The sequence below is a fragment of the Pholcus phalangioides genome, unplaced genomic scaffold, assembly GCF_987345545.1.
Source record: "Pholcus phalangioides strain wild (caught in Gottingen) unplaced genomic scaffold, Ppha-v1.0 ptg000043l_1, whole genome shotgun sequence".
NCBI lineage: Eukaryota > Metazoa > Arthropoda > Arachnida > Araneae > Pholcidae > Pholcus > Pholcus phalangioides.
Window position 1 is genome coordinate 130,547 of NW_028301629.1, and position 11,757 is coordinate 142,303.

Sequence of the window (11,757 nt, forward strand, 5' to 3'; positions counted from 1 at the left end):
GACACACACAAGCTTGACGAATAGCATCTTCCATCTCGTCGAATGTTAAAGGATTGTTGCGGGTAAACAGCGACCTACAGTGTGCCCAACAGAAAGTAGTCGCAGAGTCGGGTGAATACGGAGGCCGGTCTATGCTTTTCTCTTAACTGTCGAATAGTTCAACGCAATATAACTCTATCATCGAAGTATTCGTCCAGAAAGTTAAAAGCGGCTTGTGTACGGTGTGGGCGAGCCCCATCTTGCATGAACCACGCCGAGTTAGGGGGGGGGGGTCCTTCATGAAATACCCGGTGCCTAACGAAAGAAATAATTTCAGGATCATTTGAAAGAAATAGGAAGAATCACAGAACCATTGAAAGAAATAGGAAGAATCTTAAAACCATTGAAAGAATGATATGATATCAGCTTATTATGATATGAGGATTTTAAAAAATTCGACATTGAAATAATTTCTCGTTATGAATTCGTTTTTGGACTCATCTCTCTTCTCTTCCCGCATAAGCTTTTACGTTTTCTGGGGAAAAAAAACAAAATTAAATGCCCATAAATATCAGAAATCATCTAATTTTGAATGCAATAAATCAACTTTAAATTAAAAATGTGGAAATAGAAGGAAAATGGATTCTGAATATTTTCTACAATTTCTTTTCAAACGTGTTTGTTGTAGAGAGGTTTACGATGAGAGAGAAAGCGGGCTTTTCCAATGGATTGAAAGGAAGATACTTCTTTTTTTCTGGATATCATGCCTATGTAAACTAAGGCTGAACACATAGTGAAACGAAGAGTAAAGCAACGATGAGAGAAGAGATCCGAGCAGTGAAATAGAACACACTGATTCCAATGCGCCTGCGTGTAGTGGCGCGCACCGCAGCAGAGCGGGAGCTCCGCGACAAACGATAAGAGCAGCACATTCAAGATATTTTGTTTTCGCCGCTCTTCTTGCTTGTGTGTACCTTCAAGATGACCTTCGAAGGGCTTGTTTTCGCAGTCAAAAAGCGGTAGTGAGGTCAAAAATGTCACCAGAATCGTTGATGTTAAGTTCTCGACGTACTTCAAAATGGTGTGGACGATCAAATGAAAGCAGCAATTACCGAATATAATTTCCATATATTTCCCGTCAAACGTTTTTCGTGTGCACGTGCTTAACCAAACCGAAAATACCGAAAATGATTTATATTATGAATTTTAAGCTAATTTATCGTGTGTGGGTGAATGTATTTGAGTAGTCTGAATTAAAAATCATGTATATTTCTGTTTAAAAATTGGCAAGTTTTATTTGTTTATTTTCTGTGTACCGTCAATATTTCCATACTGGAGAAGCGTACCGAATGGTTTTATCCTGGATTTTTTGGGTGTCAATAATTACGTTTCTTGTGTAAAGAAAAAAAATGAAACAAACAAATATTTATACAAATAACGATATTCGGGAGAGGATTTTTCACTTCTACCGTCCCGCCTACGCTAATAATACAAATTTAAACGGTTGGGGTTGGGGGGGGGGAGGGGCTTTGATAAACTTGATATTTTTCTCAATTTTTTACTCATAAATTTGGTAGAAAATATTACCGATGTTTCGAGAAGTGATTGCATTCAAGTGCAGCGGGAAAAGGTGGAGGGAGGAAAGCGATCAAAATATGAGGAATATTTCCGTAGCTATATTTAAAAATAGTGATAGATGTTCACATAACACTATTATTTCTAAACTGTTGTCTGAGCAATGATTTTTATAATTATGAAATTTTTAAGCCTTCTTTAATTTTAAAAACCAAGCTTAGTTTGACGAATGAGAAGGAAGAGAAGCGAGATGAGAATATAAAGAGCTACGGGCAAGGAACATAGTACACATAGTGGGGGGCATTTTATATAGCAGAGAGTATAAAATAGAAACTTGCAATCAGCTTGGTTTTTTTAAATTAAAGAACGCTTAAAAATTTCATAATTATAAAAATCATTGCTCAGACAAAGGTTTAGAAATAATAGTATTGTGGGAACATCTATCACTATTTTTAAATATAGCAACGGAAATATTCCTCATGCTTTGGTCGCTTTCCTCCCTCCACCTTTTCCCGCGACACTTGAGTGCGATCACTTCTCGAAAGATGAATTTAGTAGAAAATATTATTGATGACTAAAAAATTGAGAAAAATATCGAGTTTATCAAAGCCGCCACCATCGTTTTAATTTGTATTATTAGCGTAGGCGGGAGGGTAAAAGTGAAAAATCCTCTCCCGAATATCGTTATTTGTATAATTATTTGTTGGTTTCATTTTTTTTCTTTACACAAGAAACGTAATTATTGACACCCAGAAAATCCAGGATAAAACCATTCGGTACGCTTCTCCAGTATGGAAATATTGACGGTACACAGAAAATAAACAAATAAAACTTGCCAATTTTTAAACAGAAATATACATGATTTTTAATTCAGACTACTCAAATACATTTTCCCATACACGGTGCATGATAAATTAGCTTAAAATACAAAATATAAATCATTTTCGGTATTTTCGATTTTTGGTTAAGCACGTGCACACGAAAAACGTTTGACGGGAAATATATGGAAATTATATTCGGTAATTGCTGTTTTCATTTGATCGTCCACACCATTTTGAAGTACGTCGAGAACTTAACATCAACGATTCTGGTGACATTTTTGACCTCACTACCGCTTTTTGAATGCGACAACAAGCCCTTCGAAGGCCATCTTTAAGGTACACACAAACAAGAAGAGCGGCGAAAACAAAATATCTTGAATGCGCTGCTCTTATCGTTTGTCGCGGAGTTCCCGCTCTGCTGCGGCGGGCGCCACTATACGCAGGCGCATTGGAATCAGTGTGTTCTATTTCGCTGTTCGGATCTCTTCTCCCATCGTTGCTTTGCTCTCCGTCTCATTATGTGTTCAGCATAAGAAAGGAAACATAAGAAAGTCCTCTGGTACCAGCCTGGAATCGAACCCCTGTCCTCTTGCAAATCAGGGGGCAAACGCGTGCTTTCCATCTACACCATAGTTTCCAAACCTTTTTTGTTCCATCGCCCCCTTCTTCAGACATTTCTTTTTCGTCCATCGACCCCCAACGCAATCTAACCCATAGGATCCTATGTTATACCCGAATCGTCTACCGCCCCGCTGGAACATTCCATCACCCCTCCCCCAGGGGTCGCTAACGTCCACGTTGGAAATCACTGATCTACACCAAAGAAACGACTTCGCTTTTCTTATTTCTCAAACGTGGGGGACGCACGACTCTCGCTGCTGCTGACGCCACCTGGGGGGGGGAGCTATTTGCTGAAGTTAATGGGGGCTGCCCAGTTTCTACTTCAGCGCATCACGCCACAGTACGTGAAGTAAGGAAAGTTAAGTCGTATTTCTCATGGCATATACCAGCGTCTTTAAATCTTCTTCATCCCGTTGCGCACTCGAACTTACAGTTCAATTATTAACAACTAGCTATAATACCCGGCGTTGCCCGGGTTTTCTTCAATGAGGCTTTATGAACCACGTGATAACTCCCTCTTTCTTTGAGGGACATGCAAACCGTGTCTAAAGATAACCAATATGGCGACGTCCTGCGCTTCTCATGAAATAAACAAATCTACATTTAAAGAAACATAGAAATGAATATGCCCCTCCCCCTTTTTTTTTGATGGGTGCTAGGTATTTCGATTCCCTCCCCCTGAACTTCAAATACAAATACAAATACAAATACAACGCCACAACAGGCAAAATGCCCAACGAGGTGGCTGATAAAAAGATGCCCATAAAAATATGGATGTCATATGTTTCAAAAATACAGCAACCCCATTAAAAATGCAATTAACACAAATTATAAACAATATACACACATGATAAAATATCATACAATGCCCATAAAGAATACTTATGGTTGTCTTATTCTAAGAATGGATAGCTTCTCGATTTACCCCAACATGTTTATCGTATTTATTTTTAAACGTGTCAATTGTGTTACAATTTACTACCTCCGGGGGTAAGCTATTCCATTTATTAACAACCCTATTAGAGAAAAATTCCCTGCGACACCATAACCTTGCATTGTCCCTCACCAATCGATACTGGTGTCCCCTTGTAAAAGCAGTTAATTGGCGGTGCACTAAAAGTTCATGGTCCATCCTATCCATCCCATTGAAAATTTTGAACACTTCGATCATATCTGAATCGTTATCCATCTCTGCCTGTTTCAGTTTCCAAAAATGCTTAATTAAAGCTGTGGAATTTTTTCGATGCACTTTACGGGGCCCAAAACTAATTTTAAAAACATCCTAAACTATATGAATTTATGCAGTTCAATATCAAAAGACAATACGGAGACATTAATTTTCATGCTTGAGAAGATATAAATAAAAAGTTGAAATCAATGTTATTGCATAAATATCCAACTCAAAAGTAGATCCGGCTAATTACTTCATACTTAATTTTCTGGGCTTCGTATCTCCAAGCGAATTCAATATTTCAAAAATCGAGAATTCAATTTAATTTTTAAAATTATTGATGTGGCAGGAACCCCCCCCCCCCACTAAATTTCCGTATTTATGCAGTTAAATCGGCAATTTTAATACTGATTTCTATGAGGATCACCCTTTTCCTGACCATCAAAGCGATGATGGTGATGTTTATAACGTCTATTCAAAAAGCCTAATTACTGGGAGTATTGAAAATGTGACAAACCATTGTAAAGACATAAACACGTCTGAAACTCATCGCTAGGGAACCACGGTAACCAAAGTAAACGTTCGGAAAGTGATTGTTGAGGCCCAAAAACCTTTGTTGCCAGACAGTTTTTTGCCCATTTGGGGCATTTGCCCTGGTCTGACGAAATTTTAAAGTAGCCTATCGTTCAAGTCGGGTTCCATTTGGTATATATGCAAATTTTGGAGACGATCGATCTAAAATTGTAGATTTGTATAGAGAACATACACACACACACAGACAGACAGACAGACAGAAAATCAATTTTATATATATAGATAGATAACTATGAATCACGAGTTAATTTAATGATTATCATTAATAAATTTTTATTGTTAACTATCTGTAATAACTGGTACTGCTCGGGTCTTCTTTATATCGCGTATGCCAACAAAGCGCTTGGCGAGAAACCCTCAAGCAAAGTTGCATTAAGAGTTTTCAATGCAACTCAACTTCAATGCAGTTTAAATGTTCAAGTAGCTTTGCCCTCCAAGAGACACACATCCGCTCGCCGTGTCACAGCGGATAGTACACATCCTCAAACTTCGTCAAATTACGTGTGCAGAGTATATTTATTTTAATAAGTTGTTATTTTTTAATGCATAATCATCGTTCTTTGAAGTCCTCCATCACCAACATCAGGAAAAGGATGGCCCAGATGTAGCCTTTTTAGGTTCGTGGTCTCGCGGTATCGTTTTCCCTTTCGACATGGTAGAAGAGTCGGCGTGATAGGGATTATCGATTTTTATCGTGTCCGCTTCCGCCTTGCATTGTGATGTGCCGATCTACCTTCGAACTGGCAGCACCGAAACTGGTAATGGAATCAAAAACTAGGTACAACCACTGCGACCGGAATAGCCACCATGATACGCGATTTCATCATGAGGCGTGGAAAAATCAACCCGTATGAAGAACTAACTGGAAGCGGCCATCATCGAAAGATGCGGCGAAACAAAAAACGCAAGAAATCAGACATCTACTCTCTCTGATGAACAGATGGACTTACGGGAAACCACCGGACTTCTCCGATATCACGTGGAACGTCGGGCAGAATATCTCAGCGTCGCCGACTCTCTTGCCTAGGAACTAATTCTTACCGCCTGATGTGTTACGTCGATTCTACACTTCTTCAGCCACTCATGCGACAAAAAGAAGCTGTAGTTGCCGATTGCATCCGGGAGTCACTATTTTGTTACCCTGGGTCGGATTTTTCATTCAAATTCTCCTAATTATAATATATCGTGAGGCCATTAAAAATTTAGTAAGTAAACGTTACTCATTTAAAAACATCTGAAACTTGAGTTTTGTGCCGCAATATAAGTTTTTAATCAATTTTCTTAGTTTGAATTTACTTTTAACGCTATTAAACAAACAAAACTGAACGAAACGTTTTAAGCATTTAACTGAAATTTGAGTCGTGATCAAATTAAATCAACTGGAGAAACGATTTAAACCAAAACGAACAGAAAGTATAATTTTCATTCAAACAAAAAACAGCAATTTGCCGCTCAAAGCATTACCACTGACACACCTCTTGTCCGTGGCCGCTGTGGTTGGATATACTTTTATATTTTCAACATTTTACACTTAATTTTTTAAACAAAGGAAGATTGAACTTTAACGGGCAACTATTCGACTGATTCTAATCCTAATATGGAAAGCACCCCACAGAGTGACCTTATCAAGAACCCCTCCTACAGATACAGTATTTTCTATTCGGGGATGCCGATTGGCTAAAGGTGATCACATGGTGGTTCTTTCCGGAATTCAACTAGGCGTCACGGAGAAACAATTTGTTGTGGCTGAAGTCAAACCCAGGAAAACAAAATAGTTTGGTACAGAGCACTTCAAAAGGCTTTTGCCCAAGATAAGAAGGGGATTCATTAGAAGGAATTAGAAGTCAAAATGTGTGTGTGCGCGCGCTTCTTTTAGATATCCTCAAACATTGTACGAAATTTTCAGGTTGATTTAAAGCATGAAAGATGCGATTTTCGAGTTACAACAGCCTTATTTTTCTAACATGTCCATAGCGTCTGCAGGTGTTGGAATGGGGATCTCTGTTGTTATCTTAGATCCGTTTTCGTCGTCTTAGTGCAAAGAGTCGACGTGACTTTACTCTTCACTTCACCTATATCCGCATCCATAAGCCCACCATAGTTTTTTTTCTTCTAGAGTTAAACTAGAGGTATAAACCTTGTTATGACATTGTGAAAAATGTTACTAAGCTACATTGTTATTCCAAAATGGACGACAATAACGAGACATGAATCTTTCAACACATTTTACCAGACATGTTACAAGGATTTTGGCACTCCAGCTTTCAAACCTTCCGCCTATTTTTGATATCCACATTACACACTAAAACAATTTCGTATCTCTTGAGTAGTAGGTCTTTCCGTCTGCCATTGGCAGGTGCTAATGAAGTCCCCTAAAACTCCAGCGGCCAAACAGAAGCATTATTTGTGGAAAACTCATAACAAAAACATCGTTTCTCACAGTCGCGACCAAAAAAAACAGTTCAGATTTTGTTGATTATATTATAATTTTTTTAAATGTTTTTATACTATATTCTAGAAAAGATCAGTGTATCGTGGTGTAGAAAAAAAAGACGACCAAAAGTTGGCCACGAATTCCGAGTAAAGAAACATTTTGCTTATGGCACATCCGAATCAAACTTCGAATTGTCCAAAACATTAGGTACAGGTAATTTCAACATTAAAGTGAATAAGGAAAGACTAGCTATAATACCCGGCGCTGCCCGGTTTTCTTCAATGAGGCTTTTTGGATCATGCGATATGATCCAACTAGCTATAATAGCTTTAAAGCTATAAATAGCTTTTCTTCATAATAGAACTCTCTATTGCACATTAATTTTACGTACACGTCAAATTTAATTTTAGTATTTTAATTCTTCATCAGTACCACATTAATGATACAACTACAAAGTGATCTCGAACACTTTTGACTTGGTGGAGGGGCCCTGGGCGGGGAAAAGTAAACAGAAGACCTCAACTTGGGAAAGAATGTCAAATTTTTTTTTCAGCAAAGATATTTTGTTTAAATTTCAAGCCCTAAATTAGTAGAGCCCATGCTTCCTATTATTATTTATTATCCGTGTCCGTTGCACTTTGACTAATTTGATTCTTCGATTTACATAATTTTTGATTTTCTTGCACTATGTGTAATCTTTGACGTATAAATAAATTTTGGTTTTGCCGGAGATGCCCTGGGGGGGCCGAAGTGCTTACGTTGTTTCTTGCGACAGAGCCTGGGTGTCTCGCGGTTTCTCTAGTTTCTCCAGTAGAGCCCATGCAGAAATAAGATCTACCTTGAACAGTCCCCAACGTTCCAAAAACCTTAGGCGGCAAATGAACTTCCCCAGTGTAACTTTCGTTACTTAAACTGTTCCGTTTGGGTATATTGGATTTTATGGTGGCTTTTAAGCATATGGCAATGCTATTAACAAGCTCTTTTTTTAATGGGAGCCATAAAAAGTCTGTTCCTCTTTCTCAAATTTTTTCATAGTGATGACTTAACCGAAATTATTAGCGACAAGTAAAGGGTTTAATAACATTGTTGTCTATGAGAGGTGGAAGGACCTGAAGAAAAATGACGACTTAACCGGAGTGACGACTTATCAGGGCGATGACTTAACGAGGTGTTACTGTACGGGGTGATTATAAAAAACGATCCCGACATATGGGCCCCTAACTATCATACCATTCACAGAAACTGAATGAAATTTTGGCATAAGGTATTTTGAGGTATGCGCTCAAGAATGATATGGAAAACAACAGTGTCACTCTAATAGTTACTGTTACAGTGAGGAAAATTTCGAAAATATCAAATGGCAACACCAAGTTTTTTGTATTGGAATGCGATCTCCATACTGAAAAACACTAAATAGCGTTGGAATGGCACCTGTAGCACGAAAATCCCCGGAGCTAGGCAAGGAAAAAGTAAAAAGGACTTTGCCGTGCACCAGAGCATTAATGTTCGTTTCATTCGCAGCCTGATTAGTCCTCCACAAGGTCATGTGGGAAAACACAATAAAATGCTTTATTTGATGCTGCTTCTCTGTCCTTATTGGTTGTCCTCACTTTTAGCCTATCTACCGCCGGTGATTTTCATGCTACAGTTGCCGTTCGAACGACACTATTTAGGGTTTTTCACAATGGAGATCACATTCCAATACAAAAAACCTGGTGTTGCCATTTGATATTTTCTCACTGTAACCGTAACTGTTAGAGTGACACTGTTGTTTTCCATATCATTCTTGAGCGCATACCTCAAAATACCTTATGCCAAAATTTCATTCAGTTTCTGTGAATGGTATGATAGTTAGGGGCCCATATGTCGGGATAGTTTTTTTATAATCACCCCGTATATATAGATGAGAACACTAATAGGAACAACAAAGAGTTCAAATTTTTACCTGATCTCAGCTGGGCTGCTCCAAACTCAATGTAAATTCCTTTGGAATATTATCGATAAATCTTTGAAATCTCTGGAACCTGGAATCTCTCGGAGAAATATTGCTCATATCACCGGAGTTTTCCTACAAAATTAATTCAAGATTAAAAAAAAAAGAACATGAAGACTAACAATTAAACTTGGTTTCTTCAGTGCAGATAGCGTAGTAGGGATAGTCCGGCAGCCATGAGCCAAACCTTCCTTGTTCTAATAACTTACTTTTTTGTTTGTTCAAGTTGTTCTAGGTATAATGCAGTGGTTCTCAAACTTTTGCCCAATTCGTGGCTCATCTATGTCTGCCCAGAACAGTTTTGTAGATAGTTTCACTTATAAAAGAATCGCTTCAAAGTTTAAATAGGCACACACAAATCAATATCTCCAGCTCGTCACGATCCCCCCCCCCCCGACCAAGGGTGTCGCTTCTAGGAGCCACACGACACACACTTTGAGAAACAATGGTAGGCTACTTCTTCCTCGGCCCTGAAAATGGGTTTTTATGACGTTGCTTTGAATTATTTTAAAAGTTATCTGCAGCTTTTGCCTTTGGTTTATTTCAACAGATATGATTGCATCTAAACAATTTTGGGGGGTGATCATTGCTACAGTCTGCATAACTTCGACTTCCAGGCTAACGCTCGCATTCGTACGCCATCTTTCCAGACTGGAAACAAAAGCATGAATCGGGATAGACATTTGAAAAATGAACATAATTATTCAATGCGTAATTATGTTTTTAAGTGTTCTCACGAACAAATTACCAAGGGTTGCAAAAAAACGACCTACTTTGACTCATGAAAATGTTTGGCGTATTTTTGAAGTATTTCGGCGTATTTTAATTAATGTTTTTCGGAAAAGGCGAGAGATTGAAGGAAATTTTAATCGTGCTGCAGTTATATTATATTATATAAGTATTAAATTGTGTTTCTGATCAGGCACCTACCTAACTTCGCAAAGCTGGATTTAGGGCCGGTTCTGGACATTTTTCAAGTGTAAGCGAATAATATTTCCGTGATAAAAAAATCGCCCCTTCCCGCCAGTTGGTGACATGGGCTCCCACATCCTGGGGTAGGACCCTTAGGCTGTGATCTTTGGCGCCCCCCCCCCCAAGCCGGACTTTTCACGTTCACGAGCCATTTCATAGTGAATTTATATCATAAAAAATAAAAACATGGTATATGTCCTGGAGCTCTGTCAGCTCCACCCTTGTGAGGGCCATGGTTAGCACCCTAAAAAAAATCGCCCCATTCAGTTGGCACCCTCAAAAATCAGGTTACCCCCCTCCCTAATAAACTTCTTGGACATGCCGTATTTATACGCCACAGGAACTCATATTTGCCTTATTACGCATATGTACAGTTATTGTGGTGAGCCGCAAAATAACTGATCCCGTCAGAGTAATTACAATCCTTACATTCTTAATAACACAAGAGCACGCAGTGATTGATTACGACCAGCTAAATTCAGATGGTTTTTATGTAATATTCCTATTATACACAGCTACTCGCACTAGCTAATTATAGATAAGCAATCTGCATTCAACATCAAAGAGTAAATTTTAAAAAAAAGCACTGCACTTGCCTGAGCTAAAAAAAAATAGTCATATCATAAACTATATGGATTTATGCAGTTGACTACTAAAAGACGATACGGAGACATTAATTTTCATGCTTGAGAAGATATAAATAAACGGTTTAAATCAATGTTGTTGCATGGATATCCAACTCAAAAGTATAAGCTTGCTGCAAAACAGCTCCGAGAGCGAAATCTGATGCGTCGACTGTCAACGAAAGATGAGCATCGTGTTTAGGATGAGCCAAAAGAGTGGCGTTGGTAATAGCATGTTTACACGTTTCGAAAGCAGTAATAGTTTCCCCCGACCAAGCGATGAGAGATTTATCTTTTTTCTTCTTTCCTTTGCACAAATCGTGTAAGGGAGCCTGGTCAGATGCTGCGTTCTTTAAGAAACGGTTGTGTAAAAGTTAAGAATTGCTAGAAATCTTCGAAGTTCATGAACCATTTCTGGTTGCGAATAATTACGAAGAATGTCAACTTTTTCTTTCAAAGGAGAAATGCCGTTGTTGTTAACCAAATATCCTAAGAACTGTATCTCAGATTTCCCAAATATGCATTTATCAAGATTAAGAATTATACCAAAACTGTTTAAACGTCCAGAAACCAATTCTAGATCTTTAAGATGTTCTTCTTCTGTTGCTGATGCAACTAGTCCGTCATCTAAATATGCATAACAGTTCAAGTCTCTTAAGACAATATCTATGACCCGTTGAAATGATTGTGTCGCATTAGACAATCCAAAACACATATGTAAGTACTTGACTCATTATTTGAATAGCGTACTTTGAAGTTGAAATTTAATACAATTTATTTCACAGGAATATTAAACATTTTTAAATATAATAATGAGCTGGTTAATGTGACCGACTGGTCTCGATACAGTTAAGAGAGTGTGTGTGTGTCCTTATCTTTTGTCGCTTACTGGACTAGACAGGTGCCAGCGAGAAGCAGATGCAAGCAAGAGTTCGCCACACGTACATTATGGATATACTACATGTACCGTTGAG